A 21,091-nucleotide genomic window follows, 5' to 3' on the forward strand; every position below is an offset into this window, starting at 1 on the left:
GCAACAGAGCGAGACTCTGTCAAAAAAAGGAAGGGAGGGAGGAAGGGAGGGAGGAAGGGAGGGAGGAAGGGAGGGAGGGAGGGAGGGAGGGAGGGAGGAAGGGAGGGAGGGAGGGAGGGAGGGAGGGAGGGAAGGAAGGAAGGAAGGAAGGAAGGAAGGAAGGAAGGAAGGAAGGAGGGAAGGAAGGAAGGAAGGAAGGAAGGAAGGGTGGCCATGTATGGGGAGAGCACTGCTTAGAAAATGGGGTTCTTGTCCTAACTCAACCTTTATCCCAACCCACCTTTCTAGGCCAACCGTGCAGCATCCCTTCAAAACCCAGCTCACATATCACCTTTCTGTATTCAGTTCTTCCCCAGGCAGAGATGGCCCCTCCTCTTCTCCCTGTCACTCCTGAACTCTGCACATAACTGTCGTTACAGTACTTACTTATCCCATTGTTTATAACTAGTGGCAGACTTGTTTGTCTCCTAGTCCTGTGAGCTCCTCAAGGGAAGAAAATTGTCTTGGTCATCTCATTTTCTAGTTATAGCACATGGCAGGTATTCAATATATAAACAAATAATTATGGAATCTTTCCAAAACAAGAGGGTGGGGCGGAGTGATTCTTTCTTTTCTCCCTTCCTTTCTTCCTTCCTTCCTTTCTTTCTTTCTTTTTCTTTTTCTCTCTCCCTCCCTCCCTCCCTCCCGCCCTCTCTCTCTCTCTCTCTCTCTCTTTCTCTTTTTTCGACAGAGTATCGCTCTGGTTGCCCAGGCTGGACTGCAATGGCACGGTCTCAGCTCACTGCAACCTCCGCCTCCTGGGTTCAAGCGATTCTCTTGCCTCAGCCTCCCAATTAGCTGGGATTACAGGCACCTGTGACCATGCCCAGCTATTCTTTGTATTTTATTAGAGACAGGGTTCCACCATGTTGGCCAGGCTGGTTGCAAACTCCTGACCTGAAGTAATCCACCCATCTTGGCTTCTCAGAGTGCTGGGATTACAGGCATGAGGCACGTCGCCTGGCCTTTTTTGTTTTTTGAGACAGTTTCTCTCTTGTTGCCCAGGCTGGAGTGCAATGGCATGATCTCGGCTCACTGCAACCTCCGCCTCCCGGGTTCAAGCGATTCTCCTGCCTCAGCCTCCCAAGTATCTGGGATTACAGGCATGTGCAACCATGCCCGGCTAATTTTGTATTTTTAGTAGAGACAGGGTTTCTCCATGTTGGTCAGGTTGGTCTCGACCTCCTGACCTCAGGCCATCCGCCCATCTAGGCCTCCCAAAGTGCTGCGATTACAGGCGTGAGCCACCGCACCTGGTGGGGCTGGGTGATCTTAAAGGTCGCCTTCCTTACCTAAGAGTTTGTGATGACCCCAATCTCATTTCCAGTATTGATGATCCAAATCTCACTTTCAGGCACAGAGAAATCAAAGACCCAAGATTCCTAAACCCTCAAATCCATGTTTGATCCACACGTCCCAACCTAGTTGGGCTCTGGGACATAAAGAAATTATGTCTATACATTTTGGACACGAGTGTATGAGTGCCCAGTAGAAAGGATGTTGGGGTTAGCGATGCCTGTCTTCCTCCTGTGAGCATGTATCAGTCATCTAAAAGCATTTTGGGGTCTGTCATGACAATGTCCCAATAAGTTGGTGTTTCTCTGATAGGAGAGATGATGAAGGGATTCTCCAAGGGAATGGGCATGGAGGCAAAGCGTATCTAGAGGGGGTGAGTGATTTGCTAAACCACGCACATGTTGAGGAGTGATGGAGATTCTCAGTTAGTATTCTCAATTCCCCCCCTTAGTCATTCTGACGCAAGAAGGTCTTGACTAGGCTAAGGTTTACAGTCTGCCACAATGGGGGCAACTGGTCATTTCTTCTCTCTTTTGTTTGAGGGCAGAGCAGGAATCTAGGAAGAGCTAGTTTTGAGGGACTTTCAAGTAAAGGATCCTCCTTGATGTGGTTTGAAACATTGCCGCTGTGTGTTTGGATAAGGCTAAATTAGCCCTCCATAAAGACTGGGAATGAAGAGATGTCTAAATATAACTTGTGGGACACAGACTGAGAAAAGCCTGTGGGTACAGTGGAAGAACCCAGCCCAAGGTATAAGACAGCAGGAAAATCAAATCCAACTCTCTTCGCCACTTTCCAGCTTAGGGTTTTTTTTTTTTTTTCTTGAGACAGTCTTGCTCTGCCACCCAAGCTGGAGTGCAATGTTGCGACCTCAACTCACTGCAACCTCCACTGCCCAGGTTCAAGCAATTCTCCTGCCTCAGCCTCCCGAGTAGCTGGGATTACAGGTGCCCGCCATCACACCTGGCTGATTTTTGTGTTTTCTTTTTTTTTTTTTTTTTTTTTTTTGAGACGGAGTCTCGCTCTGTTGCCCAGGCTGGAGTGCAGTGGCCGGATCTCAGCTCACTGCAAGCTCCGCCTCCCAGGTTCCCGCCATTCTCCTGCCTCAGCCTCCCGAGTAGCTGGGACCACAGGCTCTGCCACCTCGCCCGGCTAATTTTTTTTGTGTTTTTAGTAGAGACGGGGTTTCGCCGTGTTAGCCAGGATGGTCTCGATCTCCTGACCTTGTGATCCGCCCGTCTCGGCCTCCCAAAGTGCTGGGATTACAGGCTTGAGCCACCGCGCCCGGCCTGATTTTTGTGTTTTCAATAGAGACGGGGTTTCACTATATTGGCCAGGCTTGTCTTGAATTCCTAACCTCAAGTGATCCACCCGTCTTGGACTCCCAAAGTGCTGGGATTACAGGCGTGAGCCACGGTGCCTGGCCCCAGCTTAGGGTATTTTTTAAAGATAGAGAAAAAACACAGCAGTAGGTTGGGGGTTATTATTCTCATTGGCTGTGGTAGATGAGGTATTTTTAGGCCTCACCCAACTCATCTGTAAAAAATAAGTTAATGTTTTTTGAATGCCTGCTACTGGGACCGAGGGTTAGACATAGCTCATCTCAGTGTCCTCTATCACCCTACAAGGAGAGAATACCATTTACAGATGGGGGCCCAAAAAGATCACTGTGCTAGCCCAAAGTCACACAGCTGATAAGTGGCAGGGCAGAGGCCTCATTGTGTCTCCCAGTACAAAAATAGCAGTCTCTTCCTGCATTACAGAATTGTGAGAATAAGAAGACAATGAACTGGAAAGCACATCTTAAGACACAAAGTGCTCCACGAATATAAAGAATGACCGTCTGTTGTGAGACAGCCCTGGCAGTTATGAAAGCACGTGTGGTTTTGTCAGAGGCATTTGAACCACAGCGACTCCATCTTGAATAGGGGCTGGGTAGAATGAGGCAAGAGCTACTGGGCTGCATTCCCAGATGGCTAAGGCATTCTAAGATTCTAAGTCACAGGATGAGATAGGAGGTTGGCACAAGATATGGGTCATAAAGACTTTGCTGGCTGGGTGCGTTGGCTCATGCCTGTGATCCCAGCACTTTGGGAGGCCAAGGTGGGCAGATCGCCTGAGGTCAGGAGTTTGAAACCAGCCTGGTCAACATGGCGAAACCCATCTCTACTGAAAATACAAAAATTAGCCAGGCGTGGTGGCAGATGCCTGTAACCCCAGCTACTTGGGAGGCCGAGGCAGGAGAATTGCTTGAACCTAGTAGGCAGAGGTTGTAGGCAGAGGTTGCAGTGAGCCGAGATGGGGCCACTGCACTCCAGCCTGGGTGACAGAGCGGGACTCCATCTCAGCAGGAAAAAAAAAAAAAAAAAGACCTTGCTGATAAAACAGGTTGCAGTAAAGAAGCCCGCCAAAATCCACCAAAACCAAGACGGCCATGAGAGTGAACTCTGGTTGTCCTCAGTGCTACACTCCCACCGGCGCCATGACAGTTTACAAATACCATGGCAACGTCAGGAAGTTACCCTATATGGTCTAAAAAGGGGAGGCACGAATAATCTACTCCTTGTTTAGCATATCATCAAGAAATAACCATAAAAATGGGCAGCCAGCAGCGCTCGGGGCTGCGCTGTCTGTAGAGTAGCCATTCTTTTATTCCTTTATTTTCCTAATAAACTCGCTTTCACTTTACAGACTCGCCCCAATTTCCTTCTTGCACGAGATCCAAGAATACTCTCTTGAGGTTTGGATCAAGACCCCTTTCCAGTAACAGTCTGACCCAGAAGCATGGAGCCACCTGAAGGACCCTTGGAAATGTAGCCCTGATGGGTGACCCACAGGACTGAGTCTCACTGGATAAAACAAAACTGTGTAGAGACCAGGAGAGCCACCCAAGCGCCTGCAGTGAAGCAATTTTAGAAACAGACATAGAGAAGGGCCCAAGAGAAGTGGGATCAAACCAGGTCTCTGGGCATTTCTGCCCCTTCCAGATGCCATAGAAGAAAATGCCATTGTGTGTATGTGTGTGGGGAGTGTGGGTGGAGTGAAGTCTGGAGCTGCCAGGCGGCCAGTGTCTGGCAAGGTTGTTCAGGTGATTTGTGGAGCCAATGGGTGGGAGCCCCACACTCTGGGCCCGTAGAGAGCAGCTTTTATTAGAAACCTTCCATTTTTCTGGCATTTCCCTAATGTAGCCAAGCCACTCTTGGCACGCGCGCGCACTTCTAGATGTTCTTAGCCCCAGAGTGGATTTGATTTGAGGTAGGATAGTGGGGTGTTGGAGAAAGGGCACGGGGCTGGGAGACACAAACGTGGGCTCCAATGAATCAGCCCCCGTCTCTGGGCCTCGGTTTCCTCATCAGCAAAGCGCACAGGGTGGACCCATGAGCTCTTAGACCCCGCTGAGCCACAGGATGTCAGATCCTGTGATTCTCCGATTGGCTCTTAAGGAGCAAGGGAACTGTCAGCCCCGGACGGAGGCGTCGCTCTCAGACCCCAGCTGAGGCAGCGGAGGGGACGCCCAGCTGAAGTCGTCTGAGCCCCATCCCCCGCTGGGGCCCCCAGGTTGCCGACTCTCAAGTGCCCGCGCTCCAGTGAGCGAGTGTCAGGAGCCGACGCAGAAGGCGCCCTCCTACGGCGAGCAGCGGGCAGGGGCCTGCGGGGCACAGTGCTCGGGGCGCCCGGGGACGGGACGTGGCGCCTGCCGAGGCGTGGCCGGGGTTGGGTGGGGGCTGCCGCCGGGCGCCGGGTCCCCGCCGTGGGGCGACTCGTCCTTCCTGAACGTGCCACGCTCCGCGGTCGCTCGACCACAAACAAGGAAGCTTGGGGGACGCCCGGCGGGCGCCGAGGCCAGTGCGAGGCCGGGGCTCCGCGGGGAGGGCGGCCGGGGCAGCCTCGTGGGCCGGGACGGGACGCGAGGGCGGCATTGCTCTGCTCACTCAGCGGCCCGGCCCCCACCCCCGACGTCTGAATAGCTGCTGTGTCTCGGCGGATCCGATTGTTTCACTCCGAGACTGGCTGGCTCTGTGGAATTTCCAGACACCCCTGTGGGACAGGTCCCGGGGGCGGGGGAGGAATCTGTTTTCCGGAAAAGCCAGGCACCAATCCTCGTTGCCTCTCCTCGTTTGATCCTCTCAGGCCGCACTGGCCTACGGGTTTGGCAGGAACAATGCCCCATCTTACAGATAGCAAAACTGAGGGGAGATACGTCCAGCAGAAAGGAGAGGAGAATTCCCACCCGCCCTCAGTCCGGGCCTGGAACGCCCTCGGTTGCGGGCTCAGAATGTGACAGGCCCGTCGCCCTCTTTCTCTGGCTGCAGCCTCTGCTAAGGGGTTGGCAGGTGTCAAGGATCTCCAGCGTACAGGGGAGGGAGACCCTGGATCCTGTTCTGGGCTCCCCTGGCTTCCTTTTGCGAGGTGACTCCACCCTCCCCTTCCTGCCTTTTTCCCCTACCCCTCAGGGCACAGGCCTGGGTGACAAAAAAAAAAAAAAAAAAAAAAAAAAAAAAAAAAAAAAAAAAAAAAAACGAGGGCTCTAGTCCTGGCAGGGCCACAGCTTCCACTGAGATCTCCATTTCCTCGCTGCATCCCGTCGGTGCTGGAGGCTAAGGACCAGCACTCCTGTTTTCTCATTAATAAAGCTAACTAAGGCCCCACGCAGTGGCTCACGCCTATAATCCCAGCACTTTGGGAAACTGAGGTGGGTGGATCACCTGGAGTCAGGAGTTCAAGACCAGCCTGGCCAACATGGTGAACCCCATCTTTACTGAAAATACAAAAATTAGCTGGATATGGTGATGCACGTCTGTAGTTACCACTACTTGGGAGGCTGAGGCAGGAGGATCGCTTGAACCTGGGAGGCAGAGATTGCAGTGAGCCAGGAAGGCCACTGCACTCCAGCCTGGGTGACAGAGCGAGACTCTGTCTCAAAAAAATAAAAAAATAATAAATCTAACTAAAGGCCACTGAGTGTTCCAATTTGTGTACCTTGGGCAAGACCATTCCCCATCCTGGGCCTCAGTTTCCCCATTTATATCACGAATATTCTGGGATTCTCATTCAAATACATCCTCTGCAGGCAACAGCCTGCCAGAGGGAGTTGACTTTTTTCTTTTGCTGTATTACTCACCTCCCCAGCACCTGTGTACACAGTAGATACACAGTAAAAGGTTAACAAAGTATAATAGGGCCCGGTGTGGTGACTCATATTTGTAATCCCAGCACTTTGGGAGGCTGAGGTGGGTGGATCACTTGAGATCAGGAGTTCGAGACCAGCTTGGCCAACATGGTGAAACCCCATCTCTACTAAAAATACAAAAAAAAAAAAATTAGCCAGGCATGGTGTCAGGTGCCTCTACAGTTCCAGCTACTCAGGAGGCTGAGGTGGGAGAATTGCTTGAACCCGGAAGGCAGAGGTTGCAGTGAGACGAGATCACACCACTGCACTCCAGCCTGGGCGACAGAATGAGACTCTGTCTCAAAATAATAATAATAAGTATAATGGTATCTTTTCTTGCCCCCCTCTGTCAACAAATTCCTAATGGTGACCAAAAACAAGGAGAGAAAAATAAGCGGTTTATCAGCCGTATTTTCTCTGCATCACCGCAGTGATTGGAGTTGACTCCCACTTCCTGAAGCTGGGGGGAGGGCAGCAGAAATTTTTCCACTCAGAAGCTCGGTTTGGGCCTGGCACAGTGGCTCGTGCCTATAATCCTGGTACTTTGAGAAGCCAAGGCAGGAGCATTGTTTGAACCCAGGAGTTTGAGACCAGCCTAGGCAACATAGTGAAACCTGTCTCTAAGAAATAAAAAATAATAATTAGCTGGGCGTGGTGGTGCCTGCCTGTGGTACCAGCTACTAGGGAGGCTAAGGTGGGAGAATTGCTTGAGCCTGCGAGATCGAGGCTGCAGCGAGTTGTGATCATGCCATTGCACTCAGCCTGGGTGACAAGAGTGAGACCCCGACTCAAAAAAAAAAAAGAAAAGAAAAAAAAGGCCGGGCATGGTGGCTCATGCTTCTAATCCCAGCATTTTGGGAGGTCGAGGCGGATCACCTGAGGTCAGGAGTTCGAGACCAGCCTGGCGAACATGGTGAAGCCCTGTCTCTACTAAAAATACAAAAATTGGCTGGGTGTGGTGGCACATGCCTGTAATCCCAGCTATTCAAAAGGCTGAGACAGCAAAAACGCTTGAACCAGGAAGCAGAGCAGTGAGCCAAGATCGTGCCACTGCACTCCAGCCTGGGCAACAGAGCAAGACTCCACCTCAAAAAAAAAAAAAAAAAAAAAAGAAGAAGAAGAAGAAGGAAAGATGCTACGTTTGAATTTGATCTCTGCTCCTTTACAGCTTCTGGCCTCATAGCCACTTTAACCCCTTGATTCTGACATGTCCTCTGGCTCATGGGTATGTCAGAAATAATGGCACCCATTTTACAGGTGCAAAACCAAAGGAATAAAGTGAAGTGGCCAATGGCACACCACAAAATACAAGATGGTAAGATGTAGACATAAGACTGCTTTCTTCATTGGTTCAATGAAGATGGTGATAACAGCAATAGAGCCTGTTTTACAGGATTGCAGGAGGCTCGGCTGCAACAGAGGGAACGCTGTTTAGAAGCTGCGAACTGGACAGGCGCGGTGGCTCACGCCTGTAATCCCAGCACTTGGGGAGGCCAAGGCGGGCGGATCACGAGGTCAGGAGATCGAGACCATCCTGGCTAACACGGTGAAACCCCGTCTCTACTAAAAATACAAAAAATTAGCTGGGCGTGGAGGCGGGAGGCTGAGGCAGGAGAATGGTGTAAACCCGGGAGGCGGAGCTTGCGGTGAGCCAAGATCTCACCACTGTACTCCAGCCTGGGGGACAGAGCGGAGACTCCATCTCAAAAAAAAAAGAAGCTGTGAACTGCTCGTTGTTGGTGGAGCAGTAGCCGCAGTGACACAGATGCTTGGCGAGGGGCTGGGAGTAGCCTTCCTTCCAAACGTGTTTGCCTCCAGTTCATAAACAGGGCTGGGCTTAGGCACTGGACGCACAAGGATGAACAAGACATGGTCCCTGCCTTGGCGGAATTGACACTGTGGGGGTAGGGCACAGACGAATACACAGGTAGCACAACACATGCAGGCAGTTTTTATAAGGTATACAACCAGTGTTGTGGGAGCTCAGGCGGCCTCCTGGGTGTATTAGGTTTGTTTATTTGTGCTTTGTTTTAACATCTCTGCCATCTTCGGCAGCTCCCCTAAGAGGAACATGGACAGTTTGGGACCTGCCACCCTTTAGCCAGCTTGGGTGCCGCACCTGAGGGAGGGACTGATTGGGTGACACCTCCCCTCTTTCCTTGAGTCTCTGGGTGACCCTGTGTGACTAGGGCTGGGCAGCAGAGCATGCAATTCCCAAAGGCCTCAGGAACAGGCCTGCGGGCTTTCCTGTGGGGCGATCAGTCCAGGGAGGTCACGGCAGGTGGTCACATATGTGGAGTTTGGTTTTTTGTTGTTGTTGGTTTTTTTGTTTGAGATGGAGTTCCACTCTTGTTGCCTAGGCTGGAGGGCAATGGTGCGCTCTCCGCTCACTGCAACCTCCACCTCCCGGGTTCAAGTGATTCTCCTGCCTCAGCCTCCTGAGTAGCTGGGATTTCAGGCGCCCGCCACCATGCCCGGCTAATTTTTCGTATTTTTAATAGAAATGGGGTTTCACCATGGTGGTCAGGCTGGTCTTGAACTCCAGACCTCAGGTGATCCACCCGCCTCGGCCTCCCAAAGTGCTGGGATTACAGGCATGAGCCACCACGCTCAGCCAAATAAATGAGCCTTTATTTATATTTGCAAATGGGTCAAAGATTCAGCATGTGGTACAAAATTCAAAAGGTACAAAAAAGAACACAGTGAAAAGTAAGTCTTCCACCTTCCTCTGCTCTCAGCTTCCCAATTCTCCTCCTCAGAGGTAAACACCCTTGTTAGTTTCTTCTCTGTCCTTCCAGAAATCAAATATTCTCTTTTAGGAATTTTTTAAAAAGCATTATTTATCAAGATGTGGTCTACAGACCCCCTGAGTCAGAATCGCCCACATCACAAACATTCAAGTTGGAGAACACTGCTTTGAAGAATTTACCAGCTATCATCCTGTGATGGGAAGGATATTTCCAGATGGCCTTATTTCCTCGCATGATCTCGGCTCACTGCAACCTCTGCCTCCCAGGTTCCAGCGATTCTCCTGCCTCACCCTCCAGAGTAGCTGGGATTACAGGCACACACCACCACCATGCCCAGCTAATTTTTGCATTTTTAGTAGAGACGGGGTTTCATCATGTTGGCCAGGCTGGTCTTCAACTCCTGATCTCCTGATCCGGCCACCTCGGACTCTCAAAGTGCTGGGATTACAGGCTTGAGACACCGCGGCTGGCCCAGATGACCTTATTTCTAAGAGAGGAGACTAAGACTGAACCTGGTCAAATTCATGCCAGGTCTAGAACGAGTTTCCAACACTTTCTGCCACGCTAGTGTTTTGCAGACCCTGCGTGTACGTGTGCTTGTGTGTGTGTGTGTGTCCTTAGGAGCAAATCCTTTCTCCAAATAAGATAATACCTGGAAACACACACACATGCAAAATAAAAGCAGAACTCCTCCTGTTGAAGTGGGGGTGGGGTGAGCAGGGGACCTCACTGAGCCTTCCTTGCCTTATTGTAGGCCCTGTGGCACCTCCTTGGGACCCAAGAGTGGAAAGACCACAGTCTCATCTTAGGTGACATCCTAGAGGTGACAGGAATTTGGTATTCAGATGGTCAAATCCAAGGTGGGAGAAGAGGAATTGGAAGTCCCACCTCAACTTCATTGCTGGGAACCGTGGATGTCCCCATTGTCCCCAGTGCCTGTTCCTCTCAGTCAACCCCCCCTGCATTCCTCAAGCTCATCTTAAGCTGATGAATGCAGAAAGCTGTTTGGAGCCCAAGCATCCCCAAGCAAAGAGGTGGCCTCAGCCAGGCACGGTGGCTCACACCGATAATCCCAGTGCTTTGAGAGGCCGAGGTGGGCAGATCACTTAAGGTCAGGAGTTCAAGACCGGCCCAGCTAACATGGTGAAATCCTGTCTCTACTAAAAACACACACAAAAAAAATTAGCATGGTGGCATAGGCCTGTAATCCCAGCTACTCAGGAGGCTGAGGCAGGAGAATCGCTCGAACCTGGGAGATGGAGGTTGCAGTGAGCCAAGATCACATCAGTGCACTCCGACCTGGGTGACAGAACAAGACTCTGTCTCAAAACAAAACAAAACAAAACAAAAAAGGCCGGGCGCAGTGACTCACGCCTGTAATCCCAGCACTTTGGGAGGCCGAGGTGGGTGAATCACAAGGTCAGGAGTTCGAGACCAGCCTGACCAACATGGTGAAACCCCACCTCTACTAAAAATACAAAAAAAATAGCTGGGCGTGGTGGCAGATGCCTGTAATCCCAGTTACTAGGGAGGCTGAGCCAGGAGAATTGCTTGAACCTGGGAGGCAGAGGTTGCAGTGAGCTGAGATTGTGCCACGGCACTCTAGCCCAGACAACAGTGACAGACTCCGTCTTAAAAAAAAAAAAAAAAAAGTGGACTCGTTTGAGCATTCACATTCCTGACCACCTTAAGTGTATTTATCAAGACTGCTAAGGTGCCCAGCACTATAAACTCCAAGAAATCTAAAACTAGTCCTCACTCGCCAGTTACTCTCAATTTAGCTGGAGAGAGAAGATATAAAAAGAAGTGATAATGACCAGGCACGGTGGCTCACACTTGTAATCCCAGCACTTTGAGAGGCCACGGCAGGAGGATCTCTTGAGCCCGGAAGTTTGAGACCAGTCCTGGCAACCTAGTGAGACCCCATCTCTGAAAAAAGTAAAAGAATTAGCCTGGCATGGTAGTGCATGCCCGTGGTCCCAGCTACTTGGAAGGCTGAGATGGGAAGACTGCAGGAGCCCAGGCGGTCGAGGCTGCAGTGAGCTGAGATGGCGCCATTGCACTCCAGCCTGGGCAACAAGAGCAAAACTCCATCTCAAAAATAAGTAAATAATAAATAAAAAGGAAGTGAAGTGATAGTGACATTAAGCAGGTGTGTGCTGACTGCCAAGTGAGGGGTACAGGCAAGTGGGCAGATGGGCAGGCAGGTGTCTCCAGGGATGTGAGGAAGTGCGAGATCAGTTTAGGGGGAAAGGCCAGAGCTGGGCAGAAAGAAATTGCAGGCAACACTGCCTTCCAGGGGAAGCCTGGCCACTTTGAGATGCGATCAGAGCTGAAGAAGCAGTCAATTGGGCCCTAAAGCCCTGAACTCTTTTTTTTTTTTTTTTTTTAAGACAAGATCTTACTGTGCTATGTAGTGACAGGATCACAGCTCACTGCAACATCAAATGGCTGGACTCAAGTGATCTTTCTACCTTAGCCTCCCGAGTAGCTGGGATTACAGGTGCATGCCACCACGCCTGACTAATTTTTGTATTTTTTTGTAGAGATGGGGTATTGCTGTATTGCCCAGGCTGGTCTTGAACTCTTGGGCTCAAGTAATTCACCTGCCTTGGCCTCCCAAAGTGCTAGGATTACAGGCATGAGCCACCGCGCCCGGTTGGGCCCTGAACTCTAATCCTAGCTTAACTGGCTTGAGGGACTTGGGTTGGAGTTGAGAAAGGTTTTTCTTTTTCTTTTTTCTTTTCTTTTTTTTTTTTGAGACTGAGTTTCGCTCTCGTTGCCCAGGCTGGAGTGCTATGGCACAATCTCAGCTCACTGCAACCTCTACCTCCTGGGCTCAAGCAATTCTCCTGCCTCAGCCTCCCGAGTAGCTGGCTAATTTTTGTTTGGCCACACCTGGCTAATTTTTGTATTTTTAGTACAGACGGGCTTTCACCACGCTGACCAGGCTAGTCACGAACTCCTGACCTCAGGTGATCCACCTACCTTGGCCTCCCAAAGTGCTGGGATTACAGGCGTGAGCCACCTTGCCCGGCCAGAGTTGAAGATTTTTACAGCCGACTTCCATCCTTCAAACTCGCTTCACCATAAATCACAACTCTATCCTTTGAGTGGCTCCACGTGGCTCACGCCACTGCAGCTGCACGCTGTCCTCCTAACTGCTGTTTGAACACACCGAGACTACTCCCACCTGAGTACTTGCTGGTCTCTCGGCCGGAAGGCTGTTCCCCAAGGTACCTGCATGGCTGGATCCCTCATTTCTTTTTTTTTTTTTTTTTTGAGACGGGGTCTCGCTCTGTCACCCAGGCTGGAGTGCAGTGGCCGGATCTCAGCTCACTGCAAGCTCCGCCTCCCGGGTTCACGCCATTCTCCTGCCTCAGCCTCCCGAGTAGCTGGGACTACAGGCGCCCGCCACCTCGCCCGGCTAGTTTTTTGTATTTTTTAGTAGAGACGGGGTTTCACCGGGTTAGCCAGGATGTGGATCCCTCATTTCTTTCCTTCACTGGGCTCAACACCTGATCAGAGAGGCATCCTCCAACTGCCTTGTGTTAAACAGCATCCTTCCCGCTCTCAACATGCCTTCCCTGCTTTATGTTCTTCATAGCATCTATCATCATATGGCATTCTATATATTTACCTGTTGGCTGCCGCTCCCATTAAATGTGAGTTCCATGTGGGCAACACTGTTTGTGCCCCTGGTGCCTAGAACAGCACCAGACACATAGTAGGTATTACAACATAAACATTCATTGAATAAGTCAGTACATGAGTAACTCCCTCTCTCTTCTTTTTTCTTTCTCATCCCCGTGATTGCCAGGAGAGAGTGACTCCCTCTCAATGATTCTCACAGAATCCTCTCTAGGATGGAGGGGGGTGCTCACGTTGGCCTGGAGCTTTGATCTCATGGACAGCAGAGGTCCTGGTGCAACTTTACCATGCCACAGCAGATGTAGCAGTGCAATTGTAAATCTCACCAGAAGGTGACAGTTGCCAAGGTGACAGCTTCTCAGGGTACCTGATAAGGAACCGGGTGGAGAGGAGACCTAGGCTTGGAAAGGGAGCACCATAGGAGTTGGTGGGAGCAGGTGAAAGGCTTGGTTTCTTGCTCCCTGCCTGGTGCCTGGTGACTGCAGACACTGAGTCAGGGACCAAGGGGAGGAGGGAGGCAGTCATTGTCATGACGGGAGCATCAGTGAAACTGCTGGCCTGGTGTCCCCTCCTGGTCCTGGACTCCATGTCCTTTACCTGTCCTTGGCACCCCAGATGAGTCAGCAAGATCCAGCCTCTGAGGTTCATTGCAGCACTTCCCCTGGGGGCAGATTAGAGGATGTTGCATGATATTAAGTAATACATCTGGAGCAGGCGCAGTGGCTCATGCCTATAATCTTAGCACTTTGGGAGGTCGAGGCAGGTGGATCACCTGAGGTCAGGAGTTTGAGACCAGCCTGGCCAACATGTTGAAACTCTGTCTCTACTAAAAATACAAAAATTGACCAGCTTGGCCAGCATGGTGAAACCCTGTCTCTACTAAAAATACAAAAATTAGCTGTGTGTGGTGGCGCATGCCTGTAATCCCAGCTACTCGGGAAGCTGATGCAGGAGAATCGCTTGAACCCGGGAGGCGGAGGTTGCGGTGAGCAGAGATCGCGCCATTGCACTCCAGCCTGGGCAACAGACCGAGACTCTGTCTCAAAAAAAAAAAAAAAGAAAATTAACCAGATGTGGTGGTGCATGCCTGTAATCCCAGCTACTCAGGAGGCTGAGGCAAGAGAATCTCTTGAACCTGGAAGGCGAAGGTTGCAGCGAGCCGAGATTGTGCTGCAACACTCCAGCCTGGGCAACAGGGCCAGGCTCTGTCTCAAAAAAAAGAAAAAGAAAAAGAAAAAGAAAAAAAAAGGTAATACATCTGGGAGGGAAGGAGGCTGGGAAAGCCAGCAGCAGCCTGGGGACAAGGGTCATCTGGACTGAACCTGGCTCTGTATGTAACCCTACAGTCCAGGAAACAGGTGGGGCTGGGAACTCAGGGAGAGGCGGGGCTTCCCTAGCCTCAGCTGAAAATCAGCATTTTAGCTACAAGCAGGTGAAAAAAGACAGTTTCAAAGCAGCAAATCCTCATAGAAAATGAATGTAGGCATGCCTTGCTTTAAGCCACTCCTTATAGAAAAACTGAATCTCTCCCAAGAGTAAACAATAAAGGGGGTAATTCTTCATTTGAAAAAGGGATGCTCCTTGGAGACATAGGTGAGTATCCCTTGTGAACTGGAACTGCCTTTATAAATATTCAGCTTCCTCATAACTTGAAATGTTACACTTCCTGATTTATAAAACTACCTTCAAATACAGGAATACTTTCGCACATATATAATCTCATCAGATTCTCTCTCTGTTTTTTTTTTTGAGTCTCACTCTGTCGCCCAGGCTGGAATGCAGTTGCGCGATCTTGGCTCACTGCAACCTCCACCTCCCTGGGTTCAAGCAATTCTCCTGCCTCAGTCTCCCAAGTAACTGGGATTATAGGCGTGCACGCCATCACACCCTGCTAATTTTTGTATTTTTACTAGAGATGAGATTTTACCATGTTGGCCAGGCTGGTCTGGAACTCCTGACCTCAAGTGATCCACCCGCCTCAGCCTCCCAAAGTGCTGGGATTACAGGTGTGAGTCACCGAACCCAGCTGATAATCTCATCAGATTATCAAAGGAACCTGTGAGGGATCTATCATTAGACCCCCTCCCCTGCTTTTTTTTTTTTTTTAGAGACAGGGTCTTGCTCTGTTGCCCAGGTTGGAGCTTTTTGTTTATTTTAGAGACAGGGTCTTGCTCTGTTGCCCAGGCTGGAGTGCAGTGGTGCAACCTCAGCTTACTGCAGCCTAGACCTCAAGAGATCCTCCTGCCTCAGTCTCCTGGGACTACAGGCGCGCACCACCACACCTGGCTAATTTTTAAAATTTTTGGTAGAGATGGGGTCTCGCCATGTTGCCCAGGCTGGTCTCAAACTCCTAGGCTCAAGCAATCCTCCCGCCTCGGCCTCCCAAAGTGCTGGGATGACAGGCGTGAGCCACCGCACCTGGCCAATTATCTCCATTTTGCGAGCAAGGAAACAGGCTTAGAGTGGATAAGTCACACAGTTCAGGCAGGCCTTCAGGCTTGAAGCACTTCCCAGCACATCACACCTGTCCCCATGTGATTCCAACACAGCTCTTGGGAGGCTGGTACAGAGCAACAGACTATGATCCCATGTGAGAGATGAGAAAACTGAGCCCCAGGGAGGAGAAGGGCTCCAAATAGATTCCCTGACTGAGTCTAGGCTCTAGAGTCAGACACACCCAGGTTCAAGCCCTAGGTCTACCACTCACCAATTCTCCTTGGCAGGTACTTGAACTCTTGGTGCCTCAGTTTCTACATCTATAAAATGGGGATGATAATAACTAGGTCATGGGAGCTGGGAGGGTGAACTGAAGTGATGTATGTTATTGTTTAGAGTGCTGCCTGACACACGGCTGCTATTTGTATGCTGTCATTCTTGTTATTTTCAGAGTATTTCACACTTGTATGAAATATCCACAGAGGCGTGTAACGGAGAGGCTCCTCTGGGGGCAGGCAAGATGTCAGTCATCCCTCATCCTAGCCCTTCCCTCCCCTCACCACCTTCAACCCTTCTTGAAGGTCACACTAGGCTGGTTCTGTCCCAGCCCCCAAGAACTTCCCTGCCACTGCCTGACCCCACCTTGAAGCTGTCCAGTGGCCCTGGCAGATGAATGGCATCTCCCGGGGCCGCACCCGGCATGTGGTCATCCTGCCTCTGCCTGCGGCAGGGCCTGGAGCCCGGACGTGCCTGGCAGGCTGCCAGGGCTTCTTTGGTAGGGCGCCCCGCCACTCCCTCTGGGCCCCTCTATTCTGGGAGCTGTAATTTAGACAGCCTTCCCCGCCCCAACTGCTATCTGTGGCAGCAGTCCCTGTTCCCCAGGGCCCTGCCCACCCCTCCGCGGCTGCCTTTTCATAAACAGCTCCCGGGCTGCCCTGTTATCTTGGGCGCTGTGGCTCTGGGGAGGAGGCCCTGCCACCCTGGAGATACAAAGAATCCCTCCATCCCAGGGAGAAGCTCACCCCGTGCGGACAGAGGTGGGATAAGGCCCTCACCCACCAAAGCTCAATATAGCAGCCCTCAGAACCTGACCCTGAAGTCTGCTGGATGGGGTGGGGTGCAGAGAAGAGGATAGGCTGTCATTTTTCCCCCAACCCCCTGGGGACTGGGTCAGCCGGGGCTGTCTCCTAAAGGCCCTTGCCTCAGCCATGCATGTTCAGCCACAGGCCACAAAATGTATGTGTGTGTCTCTGTGTTGAGGGTATCAATAATAGCAACAAAACTGATGTTTCTAAAATGCAAATGTGCCAATGTTTCTAAAATGCAAATGTGCCTGGGGAGGCTGAGGGGAGAGCATCTCTTGAGACCAGGAGCTCAAGACCAGCCTGTGCAACATAGCAAGACTCCATCTCTACAAAAAAAAAAAAAAATTAAAGGCCGGGCGCGGTAGCTCAAGCCTGTAATCCCAGCACTTTGGGAGGCCGAGACGGGCGGATCACGAGGTCAGGAGATCGAGACCATCCTGGCTAACACAGTGAAACCCCGTCTCTACTAAAAAATACAAAAAACTAGCCGGGCGAGGTGGCGGGCGCCTGTAGTCCCAGCTACTCGGGAGGCTGAGGCAGGAGAATGGCGTAGACCCGGGAGGCGGAGCTTGCAGTGAGCTGAGATCCGGCCACTGCACTCCAGCCTGGGCGACAGAGCGAGACTCCGTCACCAAAAAAAAAAAAAAAAAAAAAAAAAAAAAAAAAAAATTAAAAATTAGCTGGGTATGGTGACCAATTAGACCTAGCTACTTGGGAGGCTGAGGGGAAAGGACTGCTTGAGCCAGCAAGGTCAAGGCTGCGGTGAGTTGAGATTGTGCCACTGCACTCCAGCTTGGGCAACAGAGCTAGACCGTGTCTCAAAAATAAAATAAAACATAGGCCAGGTGCGGTGGCTCACACCTGTAATCCTAGCACTTTAGGAGGCCGAGGTGGGTGGATCACTTGAGGTCAGGAGTTCAAGAGCAGCCTGGGCAACGTGGTGAAACCCCGTCTCTACTAAAAATACAGACAAATTAGCCCGGTGTGGTGGTAGGCACCTGTAATCTCAGTTACTTGGGAGGCTGAGGCAGGAGGATCACTTGAACCTAGGAGGCGGAGGCTGCAGTGAGCTGAGATCCTGCTACTACTGCACTCCAGCTTGGGCGACACAGGAAGACTCCGACTCAAAAAAATCAAAATCAAAGTAAAATAAAATGCAAATGAGATTGTGTCACTCTCTGACTCCAGACCTTCAGTGTTTCCCCACAGCCCTTATGGATGAAGCTCAAAAAACCCTCCACGCTCTGCCTTTTCTACCACTTCTCTCACCTCAGTGCCTTGGCACTAGCTTCCCCGGCCCCTGCCTGGACTTTGTTCTCCTCTTCACGTAACTCCTGTTCATCCTGCAGGTCTCAGCTTATAAGTCATTGCTCATGGAACCCTCCTATGACATCACAGACACTCCCTCCCTGTTCCTCCCTTTGGACTGGGATGGGTGTCCCTCCTGAGTTCACCAGAAGCACCACGCCCTTGCCTGTGCACTGCTCTACCTGCTGCCAGCTATAAGTGCTCCCAGGGCTGAAACTTCCTCTTACTGTTATTTTTCAGTCCCTAGCCCAGTCCTGGCACACAGTAGGTTTTCCAAATATATTTGTTGGAAGAATGTGCGAATGAATACATGAATGACTCCTCTGGCCCTCCAGGATGTGTGGGTGTCTTGGGAGGTATTTGACTACTTTGTGCCTTCCGTTTTCTGTTCTTTTTTTTTTTTTTTTTTTTTGAGACAGAGTCTCACTCTGTCGCCCAGGCTGGAGTGCAGTGGTTTGATCTTGGCTCACTGCACGCTCTGCCCTCTGGGTTCATGCCATTCTCCTGCCTCAGCCTCCCAAGTAGCTGGGACTACAGGCGCCTGCCACCATGCCTGGCTAATTTTTTGTATTTTTTAGTAGAGACGGGGTTTCACTGTGTTAGCCAGGAAGGTCTTGATCTCCTGACCTTGTGATCCGCCCGCCTTGGCCTCCCAAAGTGCTGGGATTACAGGCGTGAGCCACCGCACCCAGCCTATTTTCTTTCTTTCTTTCTTTCTTTCTTTTTTTTTTTTTTTTTTGAGGCAGAGTCTCCCTCTGTCACTCAGGCTGGAGTGCAGTGACACAATCTCGGCTCACTGCAACCTCTGCCTCCTGGGTTCAAGTGATTCTCCTGACTCAGCCTCCCCAGTAGCTGGGACTACAGTCACGTGCCACCACTCCCAGCTAATTTTTGTATTTTTAGTAGAGACAGGGTCTCGCCATTTGGTCAGGCTGGTCTTGAACTCCTGACCTCAAGTGATCCGCCCGCCTCGGCCTCCCAAAAGTGCTGGGATTACAGGCATAAGCCACAGCACTCGGCCATGCCTTCCATTTTCTAGGAAAGTCCAGATGTTCCTTCGTCCTCTAAGTATAACTTTAGGCTTGCTGCACTGTCTGTCCATCTTAATCCGGTCATTATGGTTGCTATCGCCATGAGTCTGCTAGCGGGGAGCCCCAGCGGGCTTTGAGGATGCGCTCTAGGACAAAGCAGGCATCCTTAGGTTGAGGGGGAGAAGGGCATAGGAGGAGGGCGTCCTCGGGCCGTGGGTCACTTACAAGCAACAAGTCTGTTACCACGAGGGAAGACGAGCCAAATGGACAGGTCAGGTCCTTATTTTGGCATTTTCTGCTGTGCTATAGAGACACGCTTTGTATTTTGTTTGCTCCAAAGAGGGAAAACAGAAATAACAACCTACAACTACAGCCACTCAGCTGGAGTTAAATTGTTTACCAGTTATCCCAATAACTGTTGGAAGACCTCTGAAATGTCAGTATTCCTGCATGCAAACTACAATTTCTGTGGTGCCAGCTACTCAGGAGGCTGAGGCAGGAGACTCACTTGAACCTAGGAGGCAGAGGTTGCAGTGAGCCGAGATTGCACCACTGCACTCTAGCCTGGGCGACTGAGTAAGATTCCATCTCAAAAAATAAAAGTAAAAATAAATAAAAAATTAGCTCAGCGTAGTGGCGTGTGCCTGTAGTCCCAGATACTTGGGGGGTGAGGCAGGAGAGGATGGCTTAAGCCTGGGAGGTGGAGGGTGCAGTGAGCCAAGATTGAGCCACTGCACTCCAGCCTGGGTGACAAAGTAAGACCCTGTCTCTAAATAAATAAATAAATAAATAAAGCCTCCCTCATGTCTACCCCATTTCCCTGCTTTAATTTTCTCCAAAACACTTACTGCTCTCTAAGACACTGGGGTTTTTGTAGGTTTTTTTTTTCTTTTTTTTTCTTTTTTTTGCGAGATGGAGTCTTGCTCTGTTGCCCAGGCTGGAGTGAAGTGGCGTGATCTCGGCTCACTGCAACCTCCACCTCCCAGGTTGAAGCAATTCTCCTGCCTCAGTCTCCCGAGTAGCTGGGATTGCAGATGCCTGCCACAACGCCCAGCTAATTTTTGTATGCTAATTTTTGTATTTTTAGTAGAGATGGGAGTTCACCATGTTGGCCAGGCTGATCTTGAACTCCTGACCTCCTGATCTTCCCGCTTCAGCCTCCCAAAGTGCTGGGATTACAGGCGTGAGCCACCATGCCCAGCCAAGGGTTTTGTTGTGTTTTGTTTTCTTGAGATGGAGTTTTGCTTTCGTTGCCCAGGCTGGAGTGCAGTGGCGTGATCTTGGCTCACCGCAACCTCGGCCTCCTTTTCAAGCGATTCTCCTGCCTCAGTTTCCCGGTGTACAGGCATGCACCACCACACCTGGCTAATTTTGTATTTTTAGTAGAGACGGGGTTTCTCCATGTTGGTCAGGCTGGTCTCAAACTCCTGACCTCAGGTGATCTGTCCACCTCGGCCTCCCAAAGTGCTGGGATTACAGGCGCGAGCCACCACGCACAGCCGGTTTTTTTTTTTTTTTTTTTTTTTAACTTACTTCTTGTGTTCACTGTCTGCCTTCTCCATAAGCCCTGTCAATTTTGCTTACTGATATATCCCTGATTTAGTTTTTTTTTTCTTTTCTTTCCTTTTTTTGAGACAGAGTTTTGCTCCTGTCGCCCAGGCTGGAGTGCAGTGATCTCTACCTCCTGGGTTCAAGTGATTCTCCTGCCTCAGCCTCCCAGGTAGCTGGGATTACAGATGCCTGTCACCACACCCAGCTAAATTTTGTATTTTCAGTAGAGACGAGGTTTCACAATGTTGGCCAGGCTGGTCTCAACCTCCTGACCTCAGGTGATCAGCCCGCCTCGGCCTCCCAAAGTGCTGGGGTTACAGGTGTGAGCCACCGCGCCAGGCCTGCCCTCCTAATTTTTAAAAAACTTTTTTACAGAGATGGAGGGTCTCACTGTGTTGCCCAAGCTGGCCTCGAGCTCCTGCGCTTAAGTGATCCTCTAGCCTCAGTCTCTCAAAGTGCTGGGATTTGGGAACTCACATACCTGGCTAGTTTTCTATTTCTATGTAACAAATTACCCTCAAAACTTAGCAGCCTACAACACCAAGCATTTATTGTCTCCCACAGCTTCTGCAAGCAGGGTCCTCATGAGGTTGCAGTCATCTCAAGGCCTGACCAGGGCTGGAGGGTTGACCTGGCTGTGTCCAGGCTCACATGTTGACCTGACCAGGGCTGGAGCCTGACCAGGCTGTGTCCAGGTTCACTCATGTGGTGGTTGGCAGGCCCAAGTTCCTCACTGGCTATTGGCAGGGGCTTTGGCTCCTTCCCATGTGGGCC

General features: G+C 50.8%; 2 long non-coding RNA genes across 3 annotated transcripts in view; one reads left to right on the top strand and one right to left on the bottom strand.

Annotated features, from left to right (window-relative positions):
• Nucleotides 1-13,135: 13,135 nt before the first annotated feature.
• LOC105472343 (uncharacterized) lies at nucleotides 13,136-17,787 on the bottom strand. Its single transcript, XR_011615772.1, has 3 exons — nucleotides 17,697-17,787; nucleotides 13,504-13,567; nucleotides 13,136-13,273 (listed from the first exon to the last, which is right to left on the bottom strand). It is a non-coding gene; the product is annotated as an uncharacterized lncRNA (long non-coding RNA).
• A 71-nt stretch (nucleotides 17,788-17,858) lies between these two features.
• LOC139359619 (uncharacterized) overlaps nucleotides 17,859-21,091 on the top strand; it is a 6,755-nt gene continuing 3,522 nt past the window's right edge. Inside the window, exon 1 of one of the 2 annotated variants that reach the window (XR_011615773.1) lies at nucleotides 17,859-18,003. This is a non-coding gene — a long non-coding RNA (uncharacterized lncRNA). The remainder of the gene's footprint in view (nucleotides 18,004-21,091) is intronic. The other variant, XR_011615774.1, reaches the window with a different exon arrangement.

This window comes from Macaca nemestrina, chromosome 17 (genome assembly GCF_043159975.1).
Source record: "Macaca nemestrina isolate mMacNem1 chromosome 17, mMacNem.hap1, whole genome shotgun sequence".
In the NCBI taxonomy this organism is placed as follows: domain Eukaryota; kingdom Metazoa; phylum Chordata; class Mammalia; order Primates; family Cercopithecidae; genus Macaca; species Macaca nemestrina.